The sequence below is a fragment of the Colobus angolensis genome, unplaced genomic scaffold, assembly GCF_000951035.1.
Source record: "Colobus angolensis palliatus isolate OR3802 unplaced genomic scaffold, Cang.pa_1.0 Scaffold46, whole genome shotgun sequence".
Lineage (NCBI taxonomy): Eukaryota > Metazoa > Chordata > Mammalia > Primates > Cercopithecidae > Colobus > Colobus angolensis.
Window position 1 is genome coordinate 925048 of NW_012118043.1, and position 21311 is coordinate 946358.

The following is a 21311-nucleotide window of genomic DNA, read 5'->3' on the forward strand; positions in this document are numbered from 1 at the left end:
AATTTATAAAAAGCAGCATTGTAGATTTGCATGCAGATGTGAACGATTTAAGTCGTCTAATTCTATAACTCTTTAAACATTTTCATCATAATCCAATGCACAGATTTTACTTATACGAAATAGTTTAACAAGTTATTTCCTTGGTGCTGTTTTGCAAAGATAATGCAAGAACTTTGTTTTAAGGCAGAACTCTGAAGTTGTGTTCACATTACAAATAAATTTTCTTATATATATATATATTCTAGTTTCTTTAAATGTGTGCATCTTTGATAGTTTTAAATTGTTGTAAATCATATCATACATACAAAAATATAAATAGTATATGCATATGTTTTAAATTAATAAAAAATTCTCACGCAAACCACCCAGCTTATAAAAGTGCATTTTATATATATATATATGTATCTTTATTTATTTATTTTTTAATTACTATTATATTTTAAGTTCTAGGGTACATGTGCATGTTTGTTACATATGTATACTTGTGCCATGTTGGTGTGCTGCACCCATCAACTCGTCAGCACCCATCAACTCGTCATTTACATCAGGTATAACTCCCAAGGCAATCCCTCCCCCCTGCCCCCTCCCCATGATAGGCCCCGGTGTGTGATGTTCCCCTTCTTGAGTTCAAGTGATCTCATTTTTCAGTTCCCACCTATGAGTGAGAACATGCAGTGTTTGGTTTTCTGTTCTTGCGATAGTTTTCTGAGAATGATGGTTTCCAGCTGCATCCATGTCCCTACAAATGACACAGACTCATTCTTTTTTATGGCTGCATGGTATTCCATGGTGTATATGTGCCACATTTTCTTAATCCAGTCTGTCACTGATGGACATTTGGGTTGATTCCAAGTCTTTGCCGTTGTGAATAGTGTCACAATAAACATACGTGTGCATATGTCTTTATAGCAGCATGATTTGTAATCCTTTGGGTATATACCCAGTAATGGGATGGCTGGGTCATATGGTACTTCTAGTTCCAGATCCTTGAGGAATCGCCATACTGTTTTCCGTAATGGTTGAACTAGTTTACAATCCCACCAACAGTGTAAAAGTGTTCCTATTTCTCCACATCCTCTCAGCACCTGTTGTTTCCTGACTTTTTAATGATTGCCATTCTACCTGGTGTGAGATGGTATCTCATTGTGGTTTTGATTTGCATTTCTCTGATGGCCAGTGATGATGAGCATTTTTTCATGTGTCTGTTGGCTGTATGAATGTCTTCTTTTGAGAAATGTCTGTTCATATCCTTTGCCCACTTTTTGATGGGATTGTTTGTTTTTTTCTTGCAAATTTGTTTGAGTTCTTGGTAGGTTCTGGATATTAGCCCTTTGTCAGATGAGTAGATTGCAAAAATTTTCTCCCATTCTGTAGTTTGCCTGTTCACTCTGATGGTAGTTTCTTTTGCTGTGCAGAAGCTCTTTAGTTTAATTAGATCCCATTTGTCAATTTTGGCTTTTGTTGCCGTTGCTGTTGGTGTTTTAGACGTGAAGTTCTTTCCCATGCCTATGTTCTGGATGGTATTACCTAGGTTTTCTTCTAGGGTTTTTATGGTATTAGGTCTAACATTTAAGTCTCTAATCCATCTTGAATTAATTTTCATATAAGGAGTAAGGAAAGGATCCAGTTTCAGCTTTGTACTTATGGCTAGGCAATTTTCCCAGCACCATTTATTAAATAGGGAATCCTTTCCCCATTTCTTGTTTCTCTCAGGTTTGTCAAAGATCAGATGGCTGTAGATGTGTGGTATTATTTCTGAGGACTCTGTTCTGTTCCATTGGTCTATATCTCTGTTTTGGTACCAGTAGTACCATGCTGTTTTGGTTACTGTAGCCTTGTAGTATAGTTTGAAGTCAGGTAGCGTGATGCCTCCAGCTTTGTTCTTTTGACTTAGGATTGTCTTGGCAATGTGGGCTCTTTTTTGTTTCCATATGAACTTTAAAGCAGTTTTTTTCCAATTCTGTGAAGAAACTCATTGGTAGCTTGATGGAGATGTCATTGAATCTATACATTACCTTGGGCAGTATGGCCATTTTCACGATATTGATTCTTCCTATCCATGAGCATGGTATGTTCTTCCATTTATTTGTGTCCTCTTTTATTTCACTGAGCAGTGGTTTGTAGTTCTCCTTGAAGAGGTCCTTTACATCCCTTGTAAGTTGGATTCCTAGGTATTTTATTCTTTTTGAAGCAATTGTGAATAGAAGTTCATTCATGATTTGGCTCTCTGTTTGTCTGTTACTGGTGTATAAGAATGCTTGTGATTTTTGCACATATGTATGTATCTTTAAAGCCTTCTATTTGCCTCTCTCTAATATTGTCTGCATTTCTGATTCCTACAGTTTCTGAATTTTGTGTGTATCATTCTCTTGCTTTTCTTTATAGTGTTATTGTGTGTCAATGCATCCTTAACACTACACTGCTAATTTGCATACTTCATGCACCTTACAGAAGTAGAATTGTATCCTGTGTATTATTCTGTGATGTTTCTTTTATTTAAAATTGTGTTTTCTATTGTTACTGATGTATGAGGTGTTTAAGTTGTATTGCTGTATGCTATCCCATTATGAATGCTACCACATTTTAGGTATCTATTCTCTTGTCAAAGGAGAATTGGATTATTTCAAAGGCTGGCCCTTCCAAATGGTGCTGCCATGAATACTCTTGCGCTTTTCTTCAGAGCAAACAACTAAGAATGGAATTGCTGGGCCACGTTATATTCACATCTGTAGACTTACTAAATAATGCAAGGTTGTTTCTCATGATGGTTATATAACTTCATCCACTAGCAATTTATGTGTTGCAGTTATGCCACATTCACACTAATAATTTTTCCATGACATTTTAATTCTTGGTATCTGAGTGTAGAACTTTTACCTTATAATTTTATTTTCTCCTACTTACTAACCACTTTTCATATTTGTGTTTTCTCTTCTACGAACTATTTCTCCTGTTTAAGAAATTCTTAGACTTGTTTACTTTCTCTCTGTATCTGTTTCTTTTTCTCCCATGCATGTTTTGGAGGCATTTTACTTTCTAGCTCACCCAACTGCAGTTGCACCTTGAGAACTACTTTACCTGGGAGTCACTACCCAAGCTTGGTCTAGGATATTAGGCTTGGTCTTCCGTGTGCCCTTTTGTGTGGTGGATTTGAGTCAAAGCCTTGAGACACCATGTATTACTGGAGGTTCCAGCTTCAGCTCCTACTTAGTTCTCCATAGTAATGTATTTTCATTGGCTTTAAAAGATTAAACATAATGATAATCAGTATTTTTAACTGGATTATACCTGGAGGTTGTTTCAAGTCTACCACTTTTCTAGAAGAAGTTATTTGATTTATCTTATTCAGAAATAATTCATTTGGTGCAATATCCGTAGATGAAGAAGGTTGTGATATCTGTGTATCCAAGTTTTATTTGTGTTTATGTTCTCACAATATCATATTACCTTGTAACTCGGTTAAAATGTCTATGTTTGTCATATCCTAATAATTCCTTATTTGGTGGTATGCTTGCTCCGTACTTTGCAATACTACAGCCCCCTCTCTACCACAGTTGCTTAAATTGGTAGTATCTGACTCAAGAATAGCTAGCATCACTGCTGATCTTCCCATTAGAATGTGGCCCAGTGTAAAATCGCCACACAAAGAAACACAGACCTTATGAAGACCAGTTAAGAGATTCTATCTTGTATTTGTTCTGGGCAATATAGTCTCTGTCAATTGTTAGGAATGTGTTTGGTAAAAGTAAACTGAATGAAGCCAAAGCGAAAAGAAAGAAAAGTTACATTGAGAAGACAGTGAGTTTGTTAATTACATCAGGAAACAGATTTGCAGAGCAGACACTGACAAATTACAAGAGAGAATAAATATTTCTTAACTTCTATTCTTGAAGGTTTATTAAAGATAACAAGTTTCCTGGAACTTCCTTGTAAAGGTGTAGGGCACCCATGTCCAGTGCTTGAAAGAACAATTGTATTAGAATGTGGGGGAGTGCTATATGCAGGAAAGGACCAGACCATTTTATTTCCAGCTTATTTTTGATCAATAATTTAGTAAATCACAATTAAAATGCAATACTTGAAAAATGAGATAGAAAACAGATAAGCCAAATGCAAGGTCATATTTTCAAAATTAAATTCATCAGACAAAAGACGACTCTTTCAGGTTCCTATAAAAATCTAAATGATTACCTCCACATTCCTGAACTCATTTAACTGATTAGTCACACTGGCAGAACATGCACTGGCTGTGGACCACACTTGAAAAAGTACTGGCTTAGAGAAACTCACCTGTACTTTCCCTGTGCTTCTACTTCGGCACAAATAGGGAGGAGGGGGGCCATTTTTACCTCCTTCCCCAAGTTTTAGCATCTCCTCCATGGGACTGTCACTCTGTTTACCGTTCTATCAGCTTCATCAGTTGGATCCAAGAAAAGAGGAAAGCCTACTCAAGACACCGTCCAGCATAATCATAAGCTTACACTTTCCTATTGTCTTGGATGGTGTTTTTTTTTTCAATTTTAGAAGCTAAGAGTGCCATACCTGTGTATGCTTGCCTGTTTACTTTCTTTCTGTTCTACCGTCTTGTAACTGCAATGTTGCAATTAAATTAGTTCAGACTCAAGTATAAATAATCTGTCATTTTGCTTCATGGTGGAGGAAGAACTTACATTGTGGAACAAAATTCTACATGTGGAGATTGAATCTTTTTGTGTGTGTAACCAGCGTGAATGGATATAATTGGGAACAACTGTTGCAATCAAGAAAGTAAGCATATTTTGGCTTCAGGATCTCACACTCAACAAGCACCTAGTCTTAGTTGTGACTAAAAGTTTACTTCTAGAAAAAGGAGAACTTCTGAAAGCTTTGAGTGCAATGGACAGTTTTGATTCTCCCTAAGTCCATATGTCAGTGTGAAGAAGGACAGCTCTTGTCTGATCCAGGGAAAGGTCACTTCAAAAGAGGTTTTCTCAGAATTTAAAAAATTAACTTCTTCAGTTTCTATTTTCATGCCTGATGCTATGGTCTCTTTGGCTTCCTTAGGGCAAGTCAAATCTTGATGTTTCAAGAAAGCAATTTGTGGGAAGAAATATGTGTAGTTTCAGGGGATTAATAAAGCTAAACCAAGTCCCAAGGATTTAAATAGCTAGAGGAAGATAAGAAATGGATAAACCACATTGTGACAGTTATTCTCTCAGTGTGTTTTATTAGGGCACGGAGGGAATATGATCAGAGAGAGTCAAGAATGGAAGCACAGGAATAGGAAAGCCTTTGATTTTTTGCAACACTGTGGAAAATAGTAGGCAAAATTAGTGCCTTGGTAAGCAATTTCTTCTGGTTGAAATTAGGTTAATAACCAATGGAAAAGAAGATTGGCAACAAGATTGACATTTCAATCAAGACTAAAATGAATATGTATATAATTTTTATTTTTACTTTATCTGTCTAGGCTAAACCTTCTTTAGTTCAGCTCTTTTAAAATCCTTTCTATGTCCCATTAGTGGAAATAATCAAAATTCATTTTCTTAAAAAATGTTATTGCTCTGGCTGGGCATGTGGCTCAAACCTATAATCCTAGCACTTTGGGAGGTTGAGGCAGGAGGATTGCTTGAGCTTAGGAGTTTGAGACCAACTGGGCAGCATAGAGAGACTGTGTCTCTACAAACAGTGTTTCTTAAAAATAGCTAGGCAAGGAGGCATGTACCTGTAGTCTTACCTCAGGAGGCTGAGGCTGGAGAAATGCTTGAGCCCAGGAGTTAGAGGCTGCAATGAAATATGATCTTGCCACTACTCTACAGCCTGGGGGACAGAGTGAGACCCTGTCTCAAAATAAATACCTAAGTAAATAAAAATGAAAAAATATATATATTTTGCTGCAGTGGTTATGTTTGCTTTTATATTTTATAGTGATTGAGGCTGGTGTTAAATGTACATATTCTGTTATCCACTTTGATGCATGGAATTGGTGGTCACTGTTACGGGCAGAATTGTGCTCCCTCAGAATCCATACTGAAGTTGTAAGCCCAGGTACCTCAGAATGTAGCTGCATATGGAGATAGGACATTTCAAAAGGTAATTAAGGTAAAATGAGGTCATATGGTGCACCCCAACCCCATGTGACAGGTGCCCTTATGTCCGGAGGAGATCAAGACACACACACAGACAAAGGAAATACCATGTGAAAACACAGGGAGAAGACAACATTTGTAAACCAGAAAGAGAGGCCTCGGGAAGAAACAGACAAACAAACAAGCAACAACAACAAACTGCTGACACGTTGAGCTCAGATTTCAGCCTCTGGAAATGCGAGAAAATAAATTTCTGTCGCTAAGCTACCCAGGATGTGGTATTTGGTCACGGCAGCCCTAGCAAACGAATGCTAACATGTAGAGAGTTATGAGGAGAGGTTTAACTTTGGAGAGGTGGAAGAAGTTCCTTTTACTTCAGTAGAGAATATGTCAGGTTTCACTGCTGAGTAAAGAACCACACTTCTACCCAGACATCAGAATATTGCTCACTTTGGCTTAAACTGAACAAAATATAAAATTTTAGAGGAAAAACATGCTGTATGGTAATTACTTTGTCATTAAATTCTATAAAGGAATGTGACTTTACTTGTGGGTTTTAATGTCACTTTGGGAGTTTATTAAAGAGAGATGGTTTTAATTTAAGTTTTGAGCATTTGTTATCTTATTAGTAGGTCTACTGTAAAATCTCCATGAATTATGCTGGACAATATAGGAGTTATTTACTTGATTGTTTACAGTTGGATATTTGGTGGCTAAATATGTGAGAGGAATGAATATAAAAGGGATGATGTGCTGTACCTTAAAAGGTCAGCATCCACGCATGATGCCCACATTTCCCATTTCTGGCTTCTGTATTTTAAATAGTAGGACCTGCCTCCATGGGCTAGTCTGTGTGTGTATGTGTGTGTGTGTGATGTGTATGTGTGTGTGAGTATATATATATACACACATATATATACATATATATATATATATCTGTGTAACAAATTATCCTCAAATATTAGCAGCTTAAAAAATACATGTTTAGCATTTCACAGTTTCTGTGGGACAGGCATAGAGGTTGTCATAGCTTAGGGCCTCTCACAAGTCCTTAATTAAGGCATCAGCTGTTGGTACAGTCTATTCAGGATTTGCTTGAGGCAGGGTTTGTTTCCAAACTTATTCAGTGGTTGTTGGCAAGATTCAGTTCCTTATGGGCAATTGAACTGAGAACCTCAGTACAGCACTGGCTGTTGGCTGAAGTCCACCCTTGGTTCCTTGCCGTGTGGATCTCTCCATAGCAGCTTACCACATGGCAGCTGGCTTTATCAAAGTGAACAAGAGAGACAGAGTGACTTTCAATAAAAAGGAAGATACAGTTTCTTATAACTTAATCGAGGAAATGACATGACCACTTTTGCTGTATTCAATTTGTAACATATTTGTTGGAAGCTGCTCACTAGATCCAGCCCATCCCAAGGACAAGGGATTGCACAGGGGATCATGTTAGAAGGCTGCCTAACTTTTAGCTTTATTGCTTCTATTTCTGTAACTCTATGTGGATACTAGGTAGATAAAATTTATCCTTCAGCTTGTTTTTCAGATTGAAATACTGTAAATTCAGTGGGATTTACTTTGATTCTCACGTCTCAGTAATGTTTTCAAATACAATTTTTACAAGTAAGACCTGGATTGTGTGAGTGATTTTTTTTTTTTTTTTTGTCTATTAGTCGTGTGGTACTTTGTTTCCCATTGAGCTATTTTTCCTTATATACAATGGTTCCACATAAGGTTTTCAAGGGGAGTGTGGTCTCCAGAACATACATCAGAGGGTTTAGTAACACGAGAGCTACAAAATCTTATATTCAGCATCAAGGAGATAACAGTGATTTTTGTGAGAGCAGATTTGGTAGATGATTAGAAACAGAACATTGAAACACACTGAATACTGAAGATGACAGAGGTAGGGATATAGGATGTATTAACTCATATTATTCATTTATTCATATATATTCCTTCATAAATATTTCTTACTGTAAGACATCATATAGAGGCACAAGGGATACTGTGGTAAACAACTAACTCAAAGTTTCTAAACATCATTTCAGTCAGATGAACGATTTTAAATAATGAATTTTGGAGTATTTTTTTGCAATTGTGATAAACACTATCAAGGAAATAGAGATCTATCCATGAGAATGCATAAAAGAGCAACCCTTAGTCAGAGATTATGAGAGGAGGCTACCTAAAGGAAATGACGAATGAGCTGATCTCTTAGTAAAGATTAGGAATTAATTATGTGTAGAGGAAGGAGAAAAGGATCCAAGCAAATAGAAAACTGTGTGCCAGGATTTTTAATTTGGAAGCATCATGGTTTCTTGGAATAATAATAATAATAATAATAAAACAGGACACCAGTGGGCTATGGTATAAGTTGGGTGTCTTGGTCTACTTGTGTTACTATAATAAAATACATCACAGGAATTTATTTCCCACAGCCCTGGAGACTGAGAAGTCCATGGTCAAGGTGCAAGAAGGCTCAGTGTACAAGGAGGATCTGGTCTGTTTTTCCAGGAACACTCCTTGTTTCTATGTCCCCCAGACATGAGAAACGTTATGCACTCACATGATGAAAGAGATGGAAGAGGGAGGCAATTGTGTAAAGCTGCTTTTGCAAAGGAATTAATGCCTCACATTATCTAATCACCTCTCATGGGTGCCATCTTTTGATATCATCATCTTGGCAGTTAAGTTCCACATACGAATTTTAGAGAGACACATACATTTCAACCACAGCATTCAAGATATTAAGTAGGGGCTGTGTAAGCCGTGTTAGAAATTCAGGACTTAAAACAATGAGACGCAGAGAAAGAACACGACCACAAGGTCAGGATTTCTTTAAAAATTCTGACTTTGTAGGGGGTTTAGGCAAATGTACCAAAGAAAGAATATCTGTGTATAGTAGGGAAAATTGTTATACCACAATTTATATGATGTAAAAATACTTTGCTCTTTAGTTTAATTAACTTTTATAATTTTCATGTAATTATCTACAATTTTACTCTTGAAACCCATCCCACTTAATTTCAGGGTAAAATATTCTTAAACTTAAAAGTATCTGTCTCAACTTACCAATCTCTTTAAACTCTGCTGAGTTTGGTTTTCAAGCTTTTTCTTCACTCTTCCTTTTGCAAAGAGCGTCAGGTTGTAATGTAAGGTTTCTGCCATTTCACGTGAATGAGGAATAGAGTGTTGACTGTGTTTGTGGATTTATGTGTTCTATGTGTCCTTGGTAGTTTTGACTGTAATAAAATAGTGAGATTTGAAAGCTGAGCCTTTTACACTGGACCACAGATGATCAGTGCAGCTTGCCAGGTTCTTCATGACATCATGCTAAAACCTGAGCATCTTGGCAGGGTGCTCCTGGCTGTGAAGTCTTTAAAAACTGAGCTCTTTTTATCACGGTCACAGATCTTGATGGGTCTTCTGGTCCTCTCAGCACTTCTATGTGCAGTGCTTTCCCAGTTGCGATATGCTGGACATTTAGAATATACTGCAATTCTTATGTAACTTGGATAGATAGCTCCACTGAAACATGCTGCATTATTGTTTTCCAACATGTTAGATGGCTGACTGGGGACCTTGAAGACTCCACTATGCTATACTTTAAAAAGTATGCCATTATCTACAGTATTTTAGATTTCTCCAAATCATTGGTATAATTCTACCATATGTTCTCTTCAAGTAGTATCGTTTATGTGAACTCATGGCTTCCTTAAGTGTCATTTAAGGAATTTAAAACATTATTTTCTCTTTCTAATAATCCTTGACTTTCATCTTTTGTCTAGATATAAACTAAAAATATTACTGTTGGAAGATTTAAAAGTCTGCATGTTGTAGTACATTGAATTTCAGCTTTATTTGGAGACTTAGTTCTAGTTTCCCACATTATACCCTGTGTAGCTATTAAAACACAAAGCTCTGGGTTTATCAGGTGTATTAGTTTATTCTTGCATTGCTATAAAGAAATACCTGAGCCTGCATAAGTTATAAAGAAAATGGGTTCAATTGGCTCATGGTTCTACAGGCTGTACAGGAAGCATGGAGGCGTCAGCTTCTGGGGGTGCTCAGGAAACCTACAATCATGGTGGAAGACAAAGGGGAGTGAGGTTTCTCACATGGCTGGATCAGGAGGAATGGGGGGGGGGAGGTGCTATACACTTTTAAAACAACCAGATCTCCTGATAACTCATTCACTCCTCACTATGAGGAGAACAGCACAAAGGGGATGGTGCTAAATCATTCATGAAAATTCCTCCCCCATGATCCGATCACTTCCCACTAGGCCCCATCTCCAACACTGGGGATTATAATTCAAAATGAGATTTGGTGGGGACACAAATGCAAACTGTATCACCAGGCATGGCACAAACCCTGAAGGTTTATCATTGGCTTACTACCTACAGTCATGACTGATCGTGCTTATTTTTTATGATGTGTGAGTTTTAAATTTTCTGTTTTTCAAGTTCAGTTAATGCACTTAAACTATATTAGCTATTTGATAATAGCCATTCTAACAGGAGTAAGGTATTATCCCATTGTAGTTTTGATTTGCTCTTCACTGATGGCTAGTGACATTGATATGGTTTGACTGTTGTCCACCCATATCTCATCTTGAATTCCCATGTCTTGTGGGAGGGACCCAGTGGGAGGTAATTGAATCATGGGGGCAAGTCTTTCCTGTGTTCACTGTTTTGTGATAATGAATAAGTCTCACAAGGTCTGACAGGTTTAAAAAGAGGAGTTCCCCCATATAAGCTTTCTCTCTTTGCCTGCTGCCATCCATGTGAGATATGACTTGCTCCTCCTTGCCTTCCACCATGATTGTGAGGCTTTCCCAGCCATGTGGAACTGTAAGTCCAATTAAACCTCTTTCTTTAGTAAATTGCCCAGTCTCAAGTATATCTTTATCAGCAGCATGAAAACAACTAATACGGATGTAGAGCACCTTTTCATGTACTATTTTAAAGTTTGCATGTTTTCTTTTGAGAAATGTGTATTCAGGTCACTCACCCACTTTCAAATTCTAATTATGTGTGTTTTTGTTATTGAGTTGTATGAGTTTCTTATATATTTTAGATATTAACCACGTATCAGAAATACGATTTGCAAACATTCTCTTTCATTCTATAGGTTGCCTTTTCACTCTGCTTATTGTTTTTATTGCTGGGCAGAAGCTTTTTAGTTTTATGAAATCCAACTTCTCTATTTCTATTTCTGTTGCCTATGCTTTTGGTTTTTCAACCGAAACAATTATTGCCAAGACCAATGCCAAGAAAGTTTTTCCTTATTTCATTTTATTTTTTGGTAATTTTACAGTTTTAGGTCCTAGGTTTAAGTCTTTAATCTGTTATCCATTTTGGGTTCATTTTTGTATATAGTGTGAGATAAGGGTCTATTTTTATTCTTCTGAATGTGAATATCCAGTTTACCTTAAACCATGTATTGAAGCAAAAAAGGATAAAAGGATAAAGAAAATGTTGCATATGTACAGTGAAATATTGTTCAGTTTCAAAAAGGAAGGAAATTCTGCCATTTGTAACAACATAAATGTACTTAGAAGATAGTATGCTCTGTGAAATAAACCAGACACAGACACACACAGCATACTCTTACTTACATGTGAAATCTAAAATAGTCAAACTTACAGAAACAAAGAGTAGAATGGTTAAAATGATGGTTGCCGGGGGAAGAGGGAGAGTGAGAAGAGAAGTTGGTCAAGGAAACAACGTGTCAGTTACATAAGATGAATGACTTCTGGAGATCTAACATACAGCGTGGTGGGTATAGTAACAATACTGTACTATGTACTTGAAATTTGCTAAGAAGATATGTCTTAAATATTCTCACCATACATACATGGACACACACACACACACACACACAGAAAATAGTAATACTGTGAGGTTATGATTATGTCAATTAGCATGAATGTGGTGATCATTTCAGCATGCATGCATTAAAACACTGTCATACCTCTTAAATATGTACATTTATCAATTATATCTTGAAAAACCTGAAAAAAATTAAAAATAAAATATCTCAGATATTATTTTAAAATGTTTTATTGTGACAGGGTCTCTAGAATATTTATACAACAGGATTACCCCCAAATTTGGCAGTGTCTACTCTTTTTTGCTCTAGCTGTAATTCCGTATTAGTTTTTCTACTATTGTTTCTTTGGCATTACTAAATCATTTCACTCTTTCTGTTGTTTTTCTATACCTTTTTGGAGCCCTTTTCTCTTTGAGATCTTCCTTTAGAGATAATATATTTTCTTTAAGCTCTATAACATAATTGAGTAGTGGCATATTTTTAAATTTCTTTGTGGTTTATATTTTTGTTATATTTCTTCTTATAATTTACATACTTGCCTCTCTTTCTTTCTCCCATCTGAATATAGTCCTAATATTGGTTTCCTTTAGGTTCATACTCATAACATAACGATCCAACAAATGATTAAATGTGAGGAGACAGGCATGTGAGACAGAACCTGGTCAGCAGGGACTTGGGTTCTAGTCTGTGGCCCAGCCCATTCTCCGCCATACCCTGCTTTTGCATGTTTTCCCCCAGGCTGATAGGAATTAAGGTCCAACTAGCAGGGAAGTTTCATGTTCATGTGTCAGGTAGACTCTTAAGCCATCCTAAGTCATTTGCAGAGCTTCTTTGTTGTCCACATTTTCTCTTTTATCCTGCAAAAAGAAAGTCTTATTCTTTCACACTTGACATGTCTGGAAGTTTCCTGGTTCCACCTCATTCCCCTTGCACTCAGCAGCATGAGGCAGCATGCTTGTTTGAGTCTTCTGAACATGCAACCTACCTGGGAACAAGGCCTTTACTTAGTGTCTGCAGCATCTGCTATGGACAACCTTATTTTACCTCACTTTATCTCTACTGTTATTGATAAACCATTTTTATGGATTATAGCATTGTTTTGGAACTCTATCTAGTTAAACTAAATGTTATTTTTCCTTCCTATTTTAATTCTTGTTGACCTTTTTTTGTTTTTGTTGTTTGAGAGAAGAAATTGCATTGCAGTGTTAAAAAAAAAATCATGATACATTAAAACGGTAAGGCAGGTTTTATTTATATCGTTTATTAAAACCGTAAGGCAGGGAACTATCATAATAGGTATAGGGACTACTGGAGTGGGATTTACAGTACAGGGGTAAGATTAGGCTCAACTTTGAATACAACAAGGAATAGTAGGAATTTATAGCCAAGGAGCACGGGTGGGTGAATGAAAAGCACTAAGAGAAAACATCAAGGATAAGGGGAGATGCTGGTTAAATCGTCCTAACAGAAGTCAGGCCACAGTAATCAGACATCACTTGGGCTATGGTGGAGGATAAGAACCCTGAGCAGATATTGAAGGTGATCAAATATGAGGGTGGGATGTGTGTGTGTGTGTGTGTGTGTGTGTGTGTGTGTGTGTATATATATATATAATATATATAAAACTTGGCAGGATTCTTGTTAAACTAGCTTAGCAGGATTCTTGCCAAAATTAGGTGATGCAAAGATGTGCCAAAAGTCTAAGGCCTAGTTGGAAAGAGGATTTAGAGGTACCTGACTAACATTTGGTCAGAAAAAGGTTCTGTGTCTGTAGCAAAAATTGAAAAAAAATACTTCTGAGATATTTAAAGACAAACAAGATAGTGCAATTTGAGCACTAACCTAAATGTGTGTGTAAACAAAGTCCAAATCGTCTTTCACTAATTCCTCCTTTTCTCTCCTTCCTCTCTTCATTTATTCATTTATTTTCTTATAACAGACCCTAAAACTCCTCAAATACTCTTTATTGAACATAAGGGAAAACAAATAGGAAAAAGGCAAGAAAATAAGATCCTTTATGAGGTAAGTAATGTAAAAGAAAGGTTTCATATTAATATTAATTTTCAATATTAAAGATAGATCAGTCTCCCCCATTGCATTACCATGAATATGGTACATTATGAGAAAAGTAATAACTCATAATAATCGGTAGATTATTAAGGGGTACCTTAAAGGTAGAATTATGTTTCTATTAAGACAGCTCCGTTTCTCTTGCCATTCTTGTTACAATAGTGTTTCTTTTTCTTTTCTTTGCTTTGCTTTTTGTTCTGTCTTGAAAGACTGGGAAATGACCATAATAGCTGTTTTCTTTAAGCTGTAAGCAGTGAGTGAATGTTGAGCTCCCTGTGGACTAAGCATTTTGATGCAAATTTCCTCAGAAAAAGAAACAGTGCTGTTGATTGCTGCAGAAGCATTGTACCTCAGAGTATGGGATGCTTCAGTGCTCTCTTATCCTGAGGCTGAGTTTTAACTACACTACTGAACAGCAAGTGCTTATCATCCCTGCCACTCAGACCACATAAATCTCTGGAAAGAGACAATGTCCCTCCAGGGAACTTAGCTAGGCCACAAAAATGTCACATACACAAAAATCAAACTATATTTAGCCTATAGAACTGCAAAGGCAAAGGTAATTGTAGCTATTAGAAAAATATTTATATTACTACCATATATCAAAGCAATTGATTTTTAGGGAAGCTTTGTTTTTCAGGCAAAAAGTAATATTTTCTTTAAATAAAAGTATTTCAACCATACATATGGGAACATTCTACTATTCTGTACTAATTTTGCTTACTGTTATTGTTTTATTGCTTTACCAAATTATTCTTGGATATCTACTAGGTCTACAGAAACAATGAGGTAGACTAAAAAACTGTAAGATTGGATTCTACTCTCTAGGATTTTAGCTCTTCCCAACTCTTATAATATTTCTTAATGGTGGGAGTCGCAAGTCTTTATACTCTCCCTGAGGAATCAGGGAAAAGGATTAAGACTTGCAGCTTTCAGTTCACATTGTGGAGCAATGGAAACAAGATGGGTTTAGAGTCATACAGAATTATTTGTATTATTATAAAATTAATCTATTACAGTACATCCATTGTAATTGGCATTTTATGAAGAAAGAATAATGCATGCACACAGTAAAATAATCTAACAGCCCAATTTTATTAAATTAAAGATAACTTTCCCTTGTTCCCAGATCCCTACTATTATTCACAAAGGCAAATATTATTATATTTCCATATGGCTAATATTTTTTAAGTAGTCCACATATATCCAAGTAGAATATACACAAGAATATATACATACACAACAGTTGATATATGTGTACAGTTGATCCTTCAACAACATGGGTTTGAACTAGGTAAGTCCACTTATATACAGATTGTTTTCTCTTTTTGCCATTTCCAGAGGCAGTCAGACCAACACTCTACTTTCTTCTTAGCCTGGGTCAATATGAAAACCAAGAATGAAGACGTTTATGAAAATCCACTTCCACTTAATGAATAGTAAATGTATTTTTCTCATCCTCATGATTATCTTAATAGCATTTTCATTTTCTCTAGCTTAATATATTGTAAGACTATTGTATATAATATACACAATATATGAAATATGTGTAATTGACTATGTTATCAGTAAAGTTTGCAGTCTATAGTCAGTTATAAAGTTAAAAGTTATAGGTAGATTTTCTACTGTATGAGGAATTGTTTCAGTTAACTGTATACATACATGTATACACATGTGTCAATATATAAAAATATATGTAGGTGGTGAAGTTCAGGCATGGTACCTCAAAATATGACATCCTGATATTTGAGAAAACAGTAGAAGCAGTAAGGTCATCCTCAACTTGACCATGCTCCTCTCCCCTGAAGCAGGTCATAAAACCTAGGAAAGACTTTTTGACCTTTCCCTGAAACAGTTTATAAGACTTTATGTAAGAGGTTCCCTCTACCCACCAAGGAAAAGAACATGTTTATTTCTGAAGACACAGGGTCATAGAGAAGAATCTGAACTAACAGATCTGTATTTCCTCCATTTTATAACCATTAGATCATAGTTTTTTTAATCAAGCCATACTTCTCCATGACTATCCACTTCTCATCACAACTATCACAAAACCACACAGATTTACCCACTACTTCGGGTCTTTATATACTTATGAAGGCTACTCCTTCACCTTTCGCCATGATTGTAAGGCCTCCCCAGCCATGTGGAACTGTGAGTCCACTAAACCTCCTTCCTTTGTAAATTGTTCAGTCTTGGGTATGTTTTTATTAGCAGTGTGAGAACAGACTAGGATGGTCCTTCACAGAGATTTATGAGCATGTCTTGCAAACCCTGTCTATTAGACAATGAGGCTTCTAAGAATCTTCATGCCATTGCCCCACAGAAAGTTAATGTAAATAACAAGGTAGAAAAGGACTTACCTTAGAGCATGGATGTAGGTTTTATCTAATAGAGTAGGTTACAAATCAATAGGCAAAAATCCCGAAAGTATTTGAAGAAATTGTACCAGCTTGGACTTATCAAAGAGACTTGGAAATATCAGAGAGACAGTACAAAATAAAACGTTGCTTTGGACACCCAAAAGATTGAACAGGAAGCAGACAGAAAATTTCAATCACAGATTGTTTCTTAAGGAAATAGATGGTGGCTCAGAGAAAAAAAATAAAGAATCCAGAGGGTGGAGAAAAGAGCTACAGAGAACAATTCACAGGAAATAAACTCAAGTCTTAATCAAGTAACTGGCAATATGTGTCTGTCTGTCTTTGTTTCATATTTTTAATATACTGGTAACTGTTGTGTTCTTCAAATTTCCTTCTTTTTGAATATAGTTTTCATAACAGTTATCCTATCCTTATGGCCTATCCTGGCACTGTATATGTGTGGTGGAGTAAATAATTTATCTTTTTAACTCTTTGTTATTCAGGTTAAGATAAATGATATTTAAAAAGCTGTATCTGGGTAGCAGTTCCACAAAAACTTGATCCCCATCTGGACTTGATTAAATGACAGATTCTAGACTTCAATCTGATGTTATAATGGGATAGATCTCATGGAAAAGGAGAATATATTTTACACTAGGGAGGGATCTAAATTTTTGTGGTCAGGGGATAAACTGTGACCCACTATTTTCTGAAAATGGTTGCCAAAACATCTCCCATCCCACATGATCTGAATACAGTGTAAGTGTGATACTTATTCATTTAAAATCTTGGTGCCATGTTCCTTTTCCTTGGATTTGGATAGGCTGTTATACTGTGATGAAAGTAGCACTTTGTGACTTCAGAGGCCAAACCATGAAACGTGATACTGTTTCTGCCTGGTTCTTTTGGGACACTTGCAGGAATATGACCACCATGCCCCAGGAAAGCACAGCAGCTCAAGGAGAGGTCCAAGTGGAGAAGAACTGAGGTCAGTGACCCCATCTGAACTTCCCTGCCAAGCAGCATCTACTTATCAGCTGTAAGTATTTCAACTTAAAAGTGGATCCTCTGGCCATTTTTTGAGTCACCCCCAGTGGACCCTGTATGGGAGCAGAGAAGAGTTGTCCCTGTCAAACCTTCCCAAATTTCAGAGTTGTGATAAAAAGAAATGATTTTGCTATTGGAAACATTTTGTCATGTGGCTGAGCTATCAGGATTTTCTGAGACCTGAAAATTATTTGAAGATTCATTAACAATGGGAAAAAATGGAGAAAATAGGCTCTAGGTAAAATTCTTATAGATGCAAGGTGTTTGTTCTACCCTTCGGCAAAACAAATCCTCTTCCTAGGATTTGTCTGTGATGATTTATATTAAAGTTAAATTATCTCCACTTCTTCAGAGACCATGGGTATAATGTTTGTTTACTTTAGATGTAGTGCTTTCAATGCAGTCTCGAATGAAAGTAAAAAAGCTGAATCTCATTTTACAAAATTTACATATCTTAATATTGTCAACATATATCTCTTGATCTTGAGAAAAAAAACCTAAACCCCTTCCTGAAAAGAGTGCTTCAACTATGAACTCTTTGGTATAAAACAACTTAGCCGTAATGAACTGGACAATTACCTTGCTGGTATCTGGAATAAAGATAACATTATCCATCAGTTATCACCTACTGCCTGAAAGGTACTGCATTCCAAATATATTGAAGAGCATTTCAATAAAATGACATGAAATGAAAGCATAAGCCAGTCCATGACTTAGAGTATTCCTGAACCTAGGAGCTATATTCTATTGTTCTAAGGTTTATTTTCTCTGAAAAATGTACGAATGCCAATTTTCAGTGACATTTGGTATTGTGAGAATAACAAAACATAATAAACATTGGAACATATTTTCAAAATTACATTAATTCTGTAAGGAGATCAACTGATGTTATTGTGTGGCCCTATTTTCATTGACTATATTCAATTTCATTAAGTTAATTCAATTTCATTTCATTAGTGCCAGCTGCTAAACCTTTTCCAGTGTTGGTTTCTTTCCAAATGTAAAGAAAATTCTTGGCAAATCCACTGTTTCTTATTGAATTATGAAAGGTAGAAAATGAATCTTTATGGAAAATAGTATGTAAGAATCTGTTTACAAAATTGGGTGTAATTTCAAGTTGTAACTGGAAAATTAGATTTACTGTGTTGGGGAAATAGCATTACATGGCAAAGCCCTCACTTGGGGACACAGGAATATAAAACATCTTCAGGATATATATTTCTTTCATACCCACATGATAATTTACATGGAGAAAAGAACATACTAATAACGTTAATTAATGTTTCCTTGGAAAGGCTATTTCACTGATAAAGTCATTTAGTGGAACATTAGCTCCATTATGAAAAATATGGTTTTTGCTTAAAATGAAGTATTTCATATGTCTTTCTATATGTTTAAGAATTAGGAAATGCCCACCTATATAGCTTCAATCATAAAGAATTTGAGGTTTGGTCTTCTAATAATTTTCTAAAAGCTTTAATTTAGTTTACATTGTCTTCACTTTTCCCCTTCACCTTTATTTTCATAATAGCTTGTTGACTTAGGTTGCTTATATTATCTTAATGTTTTCAAACGTTTTGTGATGTAATTTTTTAATCTGTGATTTTTAAAGCACATATATGGCAAAATGCCTCACATAAGATTCTTTTAAGCAAAAAAAAAGTCATGAAGATTTTAATTTGTTTGACATAAATGAAATATGTTGCTAGTTTTAAAAAATTTTTATATAAACTCATTATACAACTGTAAAACATCGTATTTAGATTAACATGGTAAAAAGATAAATGTTTCTGATTTTCATTTTATTTTTCATATTGACATCTTTCAACTACATCTGACCTCCTTGCTAAGATATTAATATAATAACTAAATATATTGAACATTAAAAATGGATATAAAGGTAAAGGTGGGAAGAAGGAGTATATGAGAATTATAATTGACTGTCTCTATATGAATTATAATGACACAATCTTTCATATTTTAATAGGGCCATAGACATTGCAAATTTAAGACTAACCCAAAACATAGCTTTGTTCTGTATGGATCTGGACCACAGACTGTCTGTAGGACATTTTGTGATTTTGTTTTAAAATTAAAAACAAAAAGAGTTAAAGGTTTTAAAAAATGGTGAATTAATAGGTTTAATTTGTATAATAGATACTTTAACATTTAAGTTTTTGGGGTTTGTTTTTTTGGATTCTTTAAACAATTGTGATGGTTAGTAGATATTTCTAATACAAAGGTAAAACTATTGAGAATTATTGAGTAACTCTCTAGTTAGTCAGTTTTGCATATAACAACAATTTGGTCACATAGCACAGCAATGTCAAAGACAAAACATACTGTAAAATTTTGTTTGGCTATTTTCTTAACGGGTAGTATTGAAGCCACATACCTAAAATCTCTTGATAACAATCAGTACTATTATTTTATCAGTATTCAAATTATCTGTGAGTTGTTTGCAGAAACCTATCAATAAAAAATCTCTTATTGAACTTCTAAGTGACATGTTCATGCATTTTTAGGCCCGAGTATTGAACAGGATTTTTTCTTACAGAACTAAAAAGAGTAATACGTTAGACTTTACAAAGTTGACATGCTGGGCACTTGAAACAGATTATCTTTAATCCTCACAACAATCTTGTAAAGTAAATATAACCATCAAAATGGTTTAACAATGCAGAAACTAAAGATTGTAAATGTTAGAACATGTTCAAAGTCAGACTTTGTCACAGCCAGGATTCCAACTCATTTCAACTTTGATTCCAAAGTCTATGCTCATTCTTCTACATCCTCTTTCTTTAATATAATGATGATAATGATAATGATGATGATGATAAGAGTTACAATTTTTAAGTGCTTAGCATTACCTACCATGCTGAGTGCTTAGTGTACTTTTTCTTATTTTCTTACATTATCTCTTTAAGTCTCTTTGCAATGATGAAAGATTTAAGAGATTTTTTATTTAAATCCTCCATTATTTCAGAGGAAAATATTACAAATTACTTAACTCTTCTTACTGAAAGTTAGAACAGTTAAGTAATTTGTCCTAAATTGTGTGGCTCACAAGCAGACCTGCTAGGACGTAAACTATGACTGTTTGAAATCACAACTAAGGCCTTTAACCTTCATTCAGAGTTGATTTCAGTCTGAGGCTTTGAAAAGAATAAAAAGAAAGCTGAATGCATTTATATAAGACAGGATCATCCTTCCAAATAGCTCTCACTACTTCAAAAAGATTCACTAGTCACTGACAAAATTATGTGGTGGCTACAGTCAAAGTAGGAATATTAATATTTTTCTCTCTTTCATTTGTTTGTCTATTAAGAGAATTTGATCTCATTTTGAAGAAAAACATTCAAGAGTTTTCTTTAGTTTTATAAGAAGAAAGTGACAAAAAAGGAGTGTGTGTGTGTGTGTGTGTGTGTGTGTGTGTCAGAGAGAGAGACAGAGAGAGAGAGGGAAGAGTGTTTGTGGCCTGTTAAGACATAGTTCTAGAAGTAGTCATTGTCTTCAGTGTACAAACTATCAGAGCAATTTCAACCATACATTTTATAGGTATCTTTAATATTTGAAAAGTCTAAAGCAGACAACCAAAGAAGGACAATAAAGTAGAAGCAGCAGCTTTAGAGTAATACAAACTGTAGCCCTGCTGCTATGTTCCAGTTAAAGAAGAAAGTGCAAATATAATATTGCAGGCACTGGAGAATTCACACTCTGCATGTTTATGGTGAAGTTGTCTGTAATGAATGTGAAAGTATCATAGAAATAAAACTGAACGCTACAAAAGTATAGAATGCTGCATTTAAAATATTTGAAACATTTATAAGGTGGATCCTTTAATTATGTGTTTTTATAAGGCAATTATCCTAACAGAAAGTAAGTTGTTGTGTTAAGACAGATATAAATATATATAAATTCAGGTGCT